Below are 12,133 nucleotides of genomic sequence, written 5' to 3'. Positions count from 1 at the left end.
TCTTCCTCCGCCTCTGGAGGAACGTTGGCACCTGCCGCCCAGCAAACAGGGGATGTACCACCAACACCACCACCACCACCTCCGTCACCAAGCGTCTCAACCATGTCACACGCCAGCGTTCAGCTCTCCATCTCACAAACATTTGATAGAAAGCGTAAATTCCCACCTAGCCACCCTCGATCCCTGGCCCTGAATGCCAGCATTTCTAAACTACTGGCCTATGAAATGCTGTCATTTAGGCTGGTGGACACAGACAGCTTCAAACAGCTCATGTCGCTTGCTGTCCCACAGTATGTTGTTCCCAGCCGGCACTACTTCTCCAAGAGAGCCGTGCCTTCCCTGCACAACCAAGTATCCGATAAAATCAAGTGTGCACTGCGCAACGCCATCTGTAGCAAGGTCCACCTAACCACAGATACGTGGACCAGTAAGCACGGCCAGGGACGCTATATCTCCCTAACTGCACACTGGGTAAATGTAGTGGCAGCTGGGCCCCAGGCGGAGAGCTGTTTGGCGCACGTCCTTCCGCCGCCAAGGATCGCAGGGCAACATTCTTTGCCTCCTGTTGCCACCTCCTCCTTCTCGGCTTCCTCCTCCTCTTCTTCCACCTGCTCATCCAGTCAGCCACACACCTTCACCACCAACTTCAGCACAGCCCGGGGTAAACGTCAGCAGGCCATTCTGAAACTCATATGTTTGGGGGACAGGCCCCACACCGCACAGGAGTTGTGGCGGGGTATTGAACAACAGACCGACGAGTGGTTGCTGCCGGTGAGCCTCAAGCCCGGCCTGGTGGTGTGTGATAATGGGCGAAATCTCGTTGCAGCTCTGGGACTAGCCAATTTGACGCACATCCCTTGCTTGGCGCATGTGCTGAATTTGGTGGTGCAGAAGTTCATTCACAACTACCCCGACATGTCAGAGCTGCTGCATAAAGTGCGGGCCGTCTGTTCGCGCTTCCGGCGTTCACATCCTGCCGCTGCTCGCCTGTCTGCGCTACAGCGTAACTTCGGCCTTCCCGCTCACCGCCTCATATGCGACGTGCCCACCAGGTGGAACTCCACCTTGCACATGCTGGACAGACTGTGCGAGCAGCAGCAGGCCATAGTGGAGTTTCAGCTGCAGCACGCACGGGTCAGTCGCACTACAGAACAGCACCACTTCACCACCAATGACTGGGCCTCCATGCGAGACCTGTGTGCCCTGTTGCGCTGTTTCGAGTACTCCACCAACATGGCCAGTGGCGATGACACCGTTATCAGCGTTACAATACCACTTCTATGTCTCCTTGAGAAAACACTTAGGGCGATGATGGAAGAGGAGGTGGCCCAGGAGGAGGAGGAGGAGGAGGAGGAAGAGGGGTCATTTTTAGCACTTTCAGGCCAGTCTCTTCGAAGTGACTCAGAGGGAGGTTTTTGGCAACAGCAGAGGCCAGGTACAAATGTGGCCAGCCAGGGCCCACTACTGGAGGACGAGGAGGACGAGGATGAGGAGGAGGTGGAGGAGGATGAGGATGAAGCATGGTCACAGCGGGGTGGCACCCAACGCAGCTCGGGTCCATCACTGGTGCGTGGCTGGGGGGAAAGGCAGGACGATGACGATACGCCTCCCACAGAGGACAGCTTGTCCTTACCCCTGGGCAGCCTGGCACACATGAGCGACTACATGCTGCAGTGCCTGCGCAACGACAGCAGAGTTGCCCACATTTTAACCTGTGCGGACTACTGGGTTGCCACCCTGCTGGATCCATGCTACAAAGACAATGTGCCCACCTTACTTCCTGCACTGGAGCGTGATAGGAAGATGCGCGAGTACAAGCGCACGTTGGTAGACGCGCTACTGAGAGCATTCCCAAATGTCACAGGGGAACAAGTGGAAGCCCAAGGCCAAGGCAGAGGAGGAGCAAGAGGTCGCCAAGGCAGCTGTGTCACGGCCAGCTCCTCTGAGGGCAGGGTTAGCATGGCAGAGATGTGGAAAACTTTTGTCAACACGCCACAGCTAACTGCACCACCACCTGATACGCAACGTGTTAGCAGGAGGCAACATTTCACTAACATGGTGGAACAGTACGTGTGCACACCCCTCCACGTACTGACTGATGGTTCGGCCCCATTCAACTTCTGGGTCTCTAAATTGTCCACGTGGCCAGAGCTAGCCTTTTATGCCTTGGAGGTGCTGGCCTGCCCGGCAGCCAGCGTTTTGTCTGAACGTGTATTCAGCACGGCAGGGGGCGTCATTACAGACAAACGCAGCCGCCTGTCTACAGCCAATGTGGACAAGCTGACGTTCATAAAAATGAACCAGGCATGGATCCCACAGGACCTGTCCGTCCCTTGTCCAGATTAGACATTAACTACCTCCCCATAACCATATATTATTGGACTCCAGGGCACTTCCTCATTCAATCCTATTTTTATTTTCATTTTACCATTATATTGCAAGGCTACCCAAAGTTGAATGAACCTCTCCTCTGCCTGTGTGCTAGGCCTAAATATATGCCAATGGATTGTTGCAGTGGTGGCTGACGTGAAGCCTCATTCTCTGCTATGACATGCAGACTGATTCTCTGGTGACATGAAGCCAGATTGTCTGTTACGGGACCTCTCTCCTCTGCCTGGGTGCTGGGCCTGAATTTATGACAATGGACTGTTGCAGTGGTGGCTGACGTGAAGCCTGATTCTCTGCTATGACATGCAGACTGATTCTCTGCTGACATGAAGCCAGATCCTCTGTTGCGGGACCTCTCTCCTCTGCCTGGGTGCTGGGCCTAAATTTATGAAAATGGACTGTTGCAGTGGTGGGTGACGTGAAGCCTCATTCTCTGCTATGACATGCAGACTGATTCTCTGCTGACATGAAGCCAGATTGTCTGTTACGGGACCTCTCTCCTCTGCCTGGGTGCTGGGCCTAAATATCTGACAATGGACTGTTGCATTGGTGGCTGACGTGAAGCCTGATTCTCTGCTATGATATGAAGACTGATTCTCTGCTGACATGAAGCCAGATTGTCTGTTACGGGACCTCTCTCCTCTGCCTGTGTGCTAGGCCTAAATATATGCCAATGGATTGTTGCAGTGGTGGCTGACGTGAAGCCTGATTCTCTGCTATGACATGCAGACTAATTCTCTGCTGACATGAAGCCAGATTGTCTGTTACGGGACCTCTCTCCTCTGCCTGGGTGCTGGGCCTAAATTTATGAAAATGGACTCTTACAGTGGTGGGTGACGTGAAGCCTGATTCTCTGCTATGACATGAAGACTGATTCTCTGCTGACATGAAGCCAGATCCTCTGTTACGGGACCTCTCTCCTCTGCCTGGGTGCTGGGCCTAAATATCTGACAATGGACTGTTGCATTGGTGGCTGACGTGAAGCCTGATTCTCTGCTATGATATGAAGACTGATTCTCTGCTGACATGAAGCCAGATTGTCTGTTACGGGACCTCTCTCCTCTGCCTGTGTGCTAGGCCTAAATATATGCCAATGGATTGTTGCAGTGGTGGCTGACGTGAAGCCTGATTCTCTGCTATGACATGCAGACTGATTCTCTGGTGACATGAAGCCAGATCCTCTGTTACGGGACCTCTCTCCTCTGCCTGGGTGCTGGGCCTAAATTTATGAAAATGGACTGTTGCAGTGGTGGGTGACGTGAAGCCTGATTCTCTGCTATGACATGCAGACTGATTCTCTGGTGACATGAAGCCAGATCCTCTGTTACGGGACCTCTCTCCTCTGCCTGGGTGCTGGGCCTAAATATCTGACAATGGACTGTTGCATTGGTGGCTGACGTGAAGCCTGATTCTCTGCTATGACATGCAGACTAATTCTCTGCTGACATGAAGCCAGATTGTCTGTTACGGGACCTCTCTCCTCTGCCTGGGTGCTGGGCCTAAATTTATGAAAATGGACTGTTGCAGTGGTGGGTGACGTGAAGCCTGATTCTCTGCTATGACATGAAGACTGATTCTCTCCTGACATGAAGCCAGATTGTCTGTTACGGGACCTCTCTCCTCTGCCTGGGTGCTGGGCCTAAATTTATGAAAATGGACTGTTACAGTGGTGGGTGACGTGAAGCCTGATTCTCTGCTATGATATGAAGACTGATTCTCTGCTGACATGAAGCCAGATTGTCTGTTACGGGACCTCTCTCCTCTGCCTGGGTGCTGGGCCTAAATTTATGAAAATGGACTCTTACAGTGGTGGGTGACGTGAAGCCTGATTCTCTGCTATGACATGAAGACTGATTCTCTGCTGACATGAAGCCAGATTGTCTGTTACGGGACCTCTCTCCTCTGCCTGGGTGCCGGGGCCTAAATATCTGAGAATGGACTGTTCCAGTGGTGGGTGACGGGAAGCCAGATTCTCTGCTATGGAACCTCTCTCCAATTGATTTTGGTTAATTTTTATTTATTTAATTTTTATTTTAATTAATTTCCCTATCCACATTTGTTTGCAGGGGATTTACCTACATGTTGCTGCCTTTTGCAGCCCTCTAGCCCTTTCCTGGGCTGTTTTACAGCCGTTTTAGTGCCGAAAAGTTCGGGTCCCCATTGACTTCAATGGGGTTCGGGTTCGGGACGAAGTTCGGATCGGGTTCGGACCCCGAACCCGAACATTTCCGGGATGTTCGGCCGAACTTCTCGAACCCGAACATCCAGGTGTTCGCTCAACTCTAGTCCCTACCTAAGAGAATCGGTCAAAAAATAAAAAAGCTATGGCTCTCAGACTATTGATACACTAAAATATAATTATTTCCGTTTAAAAAATGCTATTATTGTGTAAAATTTTAATAAATAAGAAAAAGTTGACATATTAGGTATTGCCACGTCTGTAACGTTATGCTCTATAAAAAGTCACATGACTTAATTAGAGATGGCCTTGCAGTCGTTTCGCTGCGAACTTTGTGTGTTCGCTATTTGCCAAACATGCGAACTTATGGAGATATTCGCGCCCGCCATATTCTTTAACATTGTGAAGAACTTTGACCCATGACACATCCATCAGGTGGTACAGGACAGCCAATTGAGATGTTTCAGCACATGGACATACCCCCTACCTTATAAATAAATCTGATCTGGCCGCCATTTTACATTCAGTGTTTTGCCAGTGTAGGGAAAGGTTGCTGTGTGGAGCAGGGACAGGCTGTTAGGGACACCAAACGCTAGCTAATAGGGCCACAAAAGTATTTTTAAGGACTAGTATCGGTGTGCTATCGATATGCGTGATACACAGAGGGGTGCGATATACTTATACTTTTATAATGAGTCAAAAACACATAGATCTATATAGTGATCACCTGGAAGTCAGGGGCCTAGGGGCTAGGGGCTTACTAGGGCCATTTTTATATAGGGTAAGGTTCCAGACACGGTCGCTCTTATCAGGGCGGGTGGTCTGTGGTTAGGCTATCAGGGCCAGAATAGCACCCCCCTGTAGGGCAATATCAGGGACAGTTCTTTGCCCACCCTGTCCTTCAATACCACATCATCATCTAGCCCAGGGATAAATGTTTTTTGCTTTCCCGCCGGGATTCATCGATGTGCTCTGGAACCCCCTGGATTGTGGTAGGACACATGGTTTCTAATTTGGTGCCGCCGAGCACCTGATTTAGTGCCGCCGAGCACTTGTTATTGCCTACCACATCTATGCTTTTTGCTTAACTTTAATAATTTAATTTATTTTCATTTTGAGGGATATCTTTTCCATTCACACGTCCACAAAATGGATCCGCATCCGTTCCGCAATTTTGCGGAACGGGTGCAGGCCCATTCATTTTCAATGGGGCCGGAATGTGCTGTCCGCGTCCGCAATTGCGGATCCGCATTTCCGCATCCGTGCTTCCGTTTCCGCCAAAAGATAGAACATGTCCTATTCTTGTCTGCAATTGCAGACAAGATTAGGTATTTTCTATTGTAGTGCCGGCGATGTGCAGTCCACAAATTGCGGAATGCACATTGCCGGTGTCAGTTTTTTGCAGATCCACAAAACACTTACGGACGTGTGAATGGACCCTCATAGTAACATTATTAAAGGTTACGTTTTATCTTTATGTATATTGTAATGGATTGCCTTCCTTGTACAATGTTATAATATACTTTCTATGTTAGAAAGTATATTATAGTGCATTTTTTATTGTGCGGCAGTTGTGTGCGGTTCTGCTACGATTCTGCAGGTATATAGAGGGACAAGCGTTATTGGAACAAATAATTTCTACTGGTGTGATATACCAGTCGCCCCCCCAAAAAATGATTGAAGCGGGGTGTTATATACCAATATTCTTTCTTTGTAGTGCATTTGGGTACTGTATATTGCCGATATTTTGCATTGAAAAAATTAATGAATGGAGATCGCAAATTCGAATAATACATCTGGTATGTCACTGTCCATGTTGTGGGACTATTTGTGCAATTATTGTGTAATTATTTATTGGCTGCAAATATGAGCTGAAGGTTTTTCAGGCTCGCCTGCCATTAAAATGAATGGGACCCGCAGCGAACTTGCGGTTCACGAACATTTGATTGCATTCGCGCTATCGCGTTCGCAAACCGTCTCGGCAGATGTTCGTCCATCACTAGACCTAATCCCTCAGGTAAACGCTGTAAAAATAAATGAATAAAAACTGCCCCAAAACAACCAATTTTTTGGTCACCTTGCCCCATAATGTGTAATAATGAATGATCAAAAAATGATATGTACCCAAAAATGGTACCAATAAAAACGTCAACTCTTCCTGCAAAAAACGAGCCCCTGCACAATCAGATCGGCAGAAAAATTTAAAAAAATAGGGCGTTCGTAGTTTTACTAAATGGGGTCATTTTTGGGTGGTTTCTATTATGTAAGCCTTACAAAGTGACTTCAGACCTGAACTGGTCCTTAAAAAGTTGCTTCCAAACTTCCAAATGTAATTTTCAAAATGATCCAAACATGAAGTAGACATATGGGACATGTAAAGTAATAACTATTATATGATGTATTACTATCTATTATAAAAGTAGAGAAATTGAAATTAGAAAATTTGGGAATTTCTCTAAATTTTGGGTACATTTGGGATTTTTTCACAAATAATGGTGAAATATATTGACTCAAGTTTATGACTATCATGAAGTACAATGTGTCACGAGAAAACAATCCCAGAATGGCTTGGATAAGTAAAAGTGTTCCAAAGCTATTACCACATAAAGTGACACATGTCAGATTTGCAAAAAAATGGCCTGGGCAGGAAGGTGAAAACAGGCCCGGGGTTGAAGGGGTTAACCTAATTTCTTGGGGTAGGGCATTCCAAAGAATTGATGCAGGTCGAGAGAAGTCTTGAAGCCGGGAGTGAGAGTTTGGTTTACAGTGGATGTCAGTCATAAATCCATTATAGAGTAAAGAGCACGGGAAGGGTGGAGGGACAGAGATGAGGGAAGAGATGTAGGGTGGTGCAGCATCGTGTGTGAGTTAGAACAAGCAATTTAACAAGCTAACTGTTTTGCCTGAGCTTAGCTTGGGCTGTGGGAAAAGTACTTAACTGTTCTGCCAGAGCTGGGCAGAAAGTGGAGGAGGAAGGGCTACTTTAGATGCTGATATCTCCTCAATGGCAGCAGCTAGAAGCCTGCAACTGGTCTTGTTTGAAAGCTGGCAAGACATCATTAGTCATTACAAGCAACAGAGGAGATATCACTGTTCGAGTCGTGGAAAAATTGCGGGTAAAACCTGCTTTTACTTTCACTGTTATCTGTAATCACTGCATCATGATTTCTAACAGTGATATCTACCCATGTACTGAACAAATTGCTGTCTGAAAGCTTGGAATGCCAAATTTCAAACAATACAATATAACCCATATCTCTAGTTGGTACCAAACCAGAGATATGAGCAGATAAAGCAGCCACCCCCGTCAGTCTGGAGCAGGAGGGGGAGCAGTTGCAGAGATGATAGGCTGCAGAAGGAAAGTAAAAATAGTAAAAATATATAAAAATGTGGCATTATCATCAGTGTACTGACCCACATAATAAAATTAAAAAAAACTACAAAAAACTTTCCCCCTAAAAATAAAATAATAAAAGTTATTTAATGCATTATATATACCATGAGATGGTTCCTAAAAAACCTACTACTAATCCCACAAAATAAAAAGAAATTGAAAAAATGTATGAAAAAAATGATGACTGCCAGAACACAAAGGGGGGAAATATTATTGGTCCTTTAGGCTAAAATTCATTATGTCACTAAGGGGTTAAAAATGCAATTGTGTCCTCTGAGCTGTGTGCCAACAAGATATACTGCAGACACACATTGCAAATCTACAATTAAAAGGGTAACATTTTTAGGGAGGGTTTTTCCAATTATACTGGGACTGTTAGGAGGCTAAATTGGATCCTATACTGTATGGGAAACCAGTCCAATGACTGGTACAGATTGGAGGCATCGGAGTAGCTGTTGGACAGATGGGTTACCCTGGCTGCTGCATTAAGGATATATTGTTGTTTTCATAATGAAAAGGGGCAGATTCAAGAGATGTTTTTTAAGTGCAAGCGACATAGGCGGGCGAGAGATTTAATATAGGGGGTGAAGGAAAGATCAGTGTCACACTAACGCTGGGTTCAGACCTCAGCGTTCTGAAACGAGCGCTCTGTATGCGCGATTGTACGGGCGTTTACAATCGCGCATACAGAGACTGGCGTTCACACATTGTCGCGCGTTCCCGAATTTCTATGTGCGGGAACGCGCGACAAACGCCCAAAAAAAAGCTCAAGCACTTGTTTGAGCGTCGGGCGTTTTACAGCGCGATCGTACGCGCTGTAAAACGCCCAGGTGAGAACCATTCCCATAGGGAATCATTGGTTCTTGCCTGTTGTGCGTTTTACAGCGCGTAGGAACGCGCTGTAAAACGCTCAGGTGTGAACCCAGCCTAAGAGGGAGATCAGGTTTTGGTAGGTTAGTAGATGGAGAGAACACAGGAAGTTCAGTTTCTGAAAGATTCAGTTTCAGATAGAGGACATGATGTTGTAGATGGCGGACAGACAGTTACTGGTGTTCTGTAATACAGCAGGTGTGATGTTGGGGGATGACGTGTATAGTTGTGTGTCATCAGCATAGAGATGGTACTGGAAACCAAATTTGCTTACAATTACTAATCAAATACTGACAGTCTGAAAGAGGCTTTATGGATGCTCAAAATTCTTTTAAGGGCTCAGAAGAACAGAAACATAAACAGTGCTGCGAAAATGGCCTTACGGCTACAGTTGCTGCCCCCATCCCCACTCTGTTATGGGTTCACTATTATCACTGTTACTGTTGCAGCTACTGCTGCCACCCTCTCCACTTTGTCATGGGGCCACTATTGTCACTGTTATTGCCGCACAGTAAATCTACAGCTAACAGAAGGGATTAAAAAGCATGTGTTTGGAATGCCACAACATGCATTAAAATAAATAAAACATTTCTCCACTACTTTATTGGCGCTGCCTCCATTTCTCATTTTTTGAAGAGTCCTGTATGCTTTACTTTCTGTTTAACAGAAGAGATTAGCTATGAATCTTGGTGCACTGCACAGTTATGTAGACGGCGATAAATTACACCTGTAAGGCCTCATGCACACGGCCGTTGTTTTGGTCCGCATCATCCGAGCCGCAGTTTTGGCAGCTCGGATGCGAACCCATTCACTTCACTAAGGCCTCACGCACACGACCGTTGTGTGTTTTGCGGTCTGCAAATCGCGGATCCGCAAAACACAGATGGCGTCCGTGTGCGTTCTGCAATTTGCAGAACGGCACGGACAGCCATTGATATAACTGCCTATTCTTGGCCACAAAACGGAGAAGAATAGGACAGGTTATATTCTTTTTTGAAGACCACAGAACGGAGCAACGGATGCGGACAGCACACGGAGTGCTGTCCGCATCTTTTGCGGCACCATTGAAGTGAATGGGTCCGCATCCGACCCGCCAAAACTGCGGCTCGGATGCGGACCAAACCAACGTTCGTGTGCATGAGGTCTAATACTGATGGCACAGTACCACAGAATGGATTAAATATGAATATGGGTGAACTAGAATGTAATGCACACAGGGGTACCCTCTCCCTGCAGTCTCCCAGCAGTTTAACTTCCAAGCCTTCACACTGAGATATGGTCAACAAGTAGGAGCAATATGATTAGGCAGAGTGGCCTGGGTATACCAGATTTATAGCTATTCGTGACAAGTTAATTCATAACAAATTTAATTTCTTGTCAAAGTTTGGTGAATCAGCCAAACATAATTTTTCAAAACTTGACTCATCTCTATCTATAACGCTTTTGTAATTATGTATACAGAGTTGTGTGAGGGCTCATTTGTTGCTGTACTTTTCAGTGATCCCATTTTGAAGTGTGTGTGACTTTTTGATAATTTTTTATGAATTATTTTTGTGGAGGTGAAGTGACAAAAAATGGTGAAATGGCATTGTGAGTTTTTCTTTACAGTTAACAGTCTGTATACATCTGGGAAGTGAGGAGAACCAATTGCTGGAGTTTCAGGAGATAAGTGTTGGTGCATTCTTGACTGATGTTGGATTATAGCTCTTCAACAGTCCTGGGTCTTCTCTGCCATATTCTTTTTTTCATGATGCACCAAATGTTTTCTATTAGTGAAAGGTCTTGACAGCAAGCAGGCCAGTTCAGCACCTGAACTCGTCTTCTGCAAAGCCTTGCTGTTGTGATGGATACAGTATGTGGTTTAGCATTGACTTGCTACACTGAAGGAGACATTGTCTGGATGGCAGCATGTGGTGTTCTAAATACTCTGTATACTGTTGTTTTGGATCTGGTCAAGATTAGAGTTGAGCGGACACCTGGATGTTCGGGTTCGAGAAGTTCGGCCGAACTTCCCGAAAATGTTCGGGTTCGGGATCCGAACCCGATCCGAACTTCGTCCCGAACCCGAACCCCATTGAAGTCAATGAGGACCCGAACTTTTCGGCACTAAAAAGGCTGTAAAACAGCCCAGGAAAGGGCTAGAGGGCTGCAAAAGGCAGCAACATGTAGGTAAATCCCCTGCAAACAAATGTGGATAGGGAAATGAATTCAAATAAAAATTAAATAAATAAAAATTAACCAAAATCTATTGGAGAGAGGTCCCATAGCAGAGAATCTGGCTTCACGTCACCCACCACTGGAACAGTCCATTCTCAGATATTTAGGCCCCGGCACCCAGGCAGAGGAGAGAGGTCCCGTAACAGAGAATCTGTCTTCATGTCAGCAGAGAATCAGTCTGCATGGCATAGCAGAGAATCAGGCTTCACGTCAGCCACCACTGCAACAGTCCATTTTCATAAATTTAGGCCATGCACCCAGGCAGAGGAGAGAGGTTCCGTAACACAGAATCTGGCTTCATGTCAGCAGAGAATTAGTCTTCATGTCATAGCAGAGAATCAGGCTTCACGTCACCCACCACTGTAACAGTCCATTTTCATAAATTTAGGCCCAGCACCCAGGCAGAGGAGAGAGGTCCCGTAACAGACAATCTGGCTTCATGTCAGCAGAGAATCAGTCTTCATATCATAGCAGAGAATCAGGCTTCACGTCAGCCACCAATGCAACAGTCCATTGTCAGATATTTAGGCCCAGCAACCAGGCAGAGGAGAGAGGTCCCGTAACAGACAATCTGGCTTCATGTCAGCAGAGAATCAGTCTTCATAACATAGCAGAGAATCAGGCTTCACGTCAGCCACCACTGCAACAGTCCATTTTCATAAATTTAGGCCCAGCACCCAGGCAGAGGAGAGAGGTCCCGTAACAGACAATCTGGCTTCATGTCGGCAGAGAATCAGTCTTCATGTCCTAGCAAAGAATCAGGCTTCACGTCAGCCACCACTGCAACAGTCCATTTTCATAAATTTAGGCCCAGCACCCAGGCAGAGGAGAGAGGTCCCGTAACAGACAATCTGGCTTCAGGTCAGCAGAGAATCAGTCTTCATATCATAGCAGAGAATCAGGCTTCACGTCACCCACCACTGCAACAGTCCATTTTCATAAATTTAGGCCCAGCACCCAGGCAGAGGAGAGAGGTCCCATAACAGACAATCTGGCTTCATGTCAGCAGAGAATCAGTCTTCATATCATAGCAGAGAATCAGGCTTCACGTGAGCCACCAATGCAACAGTCCATTGTCAGATATT

The sequence above is a fragment of the Bufo gargarizans genome, chromosome 1 (genome assembly GCF_014858855.1).
Source record: "Bufo gargarizans isolate SCDJY-AF-19 chromosome 1, ASM1485885v1, whole genome shotgun sequence".
Lineage (NCBI taxonomy): Eukaryota > Metazoa > Chordata > Amphibia > Anura > Bufonidae > Bufo > Bufo gargarizans.
Note: the sequence above shows the minus strand (reverse complement) of the source record.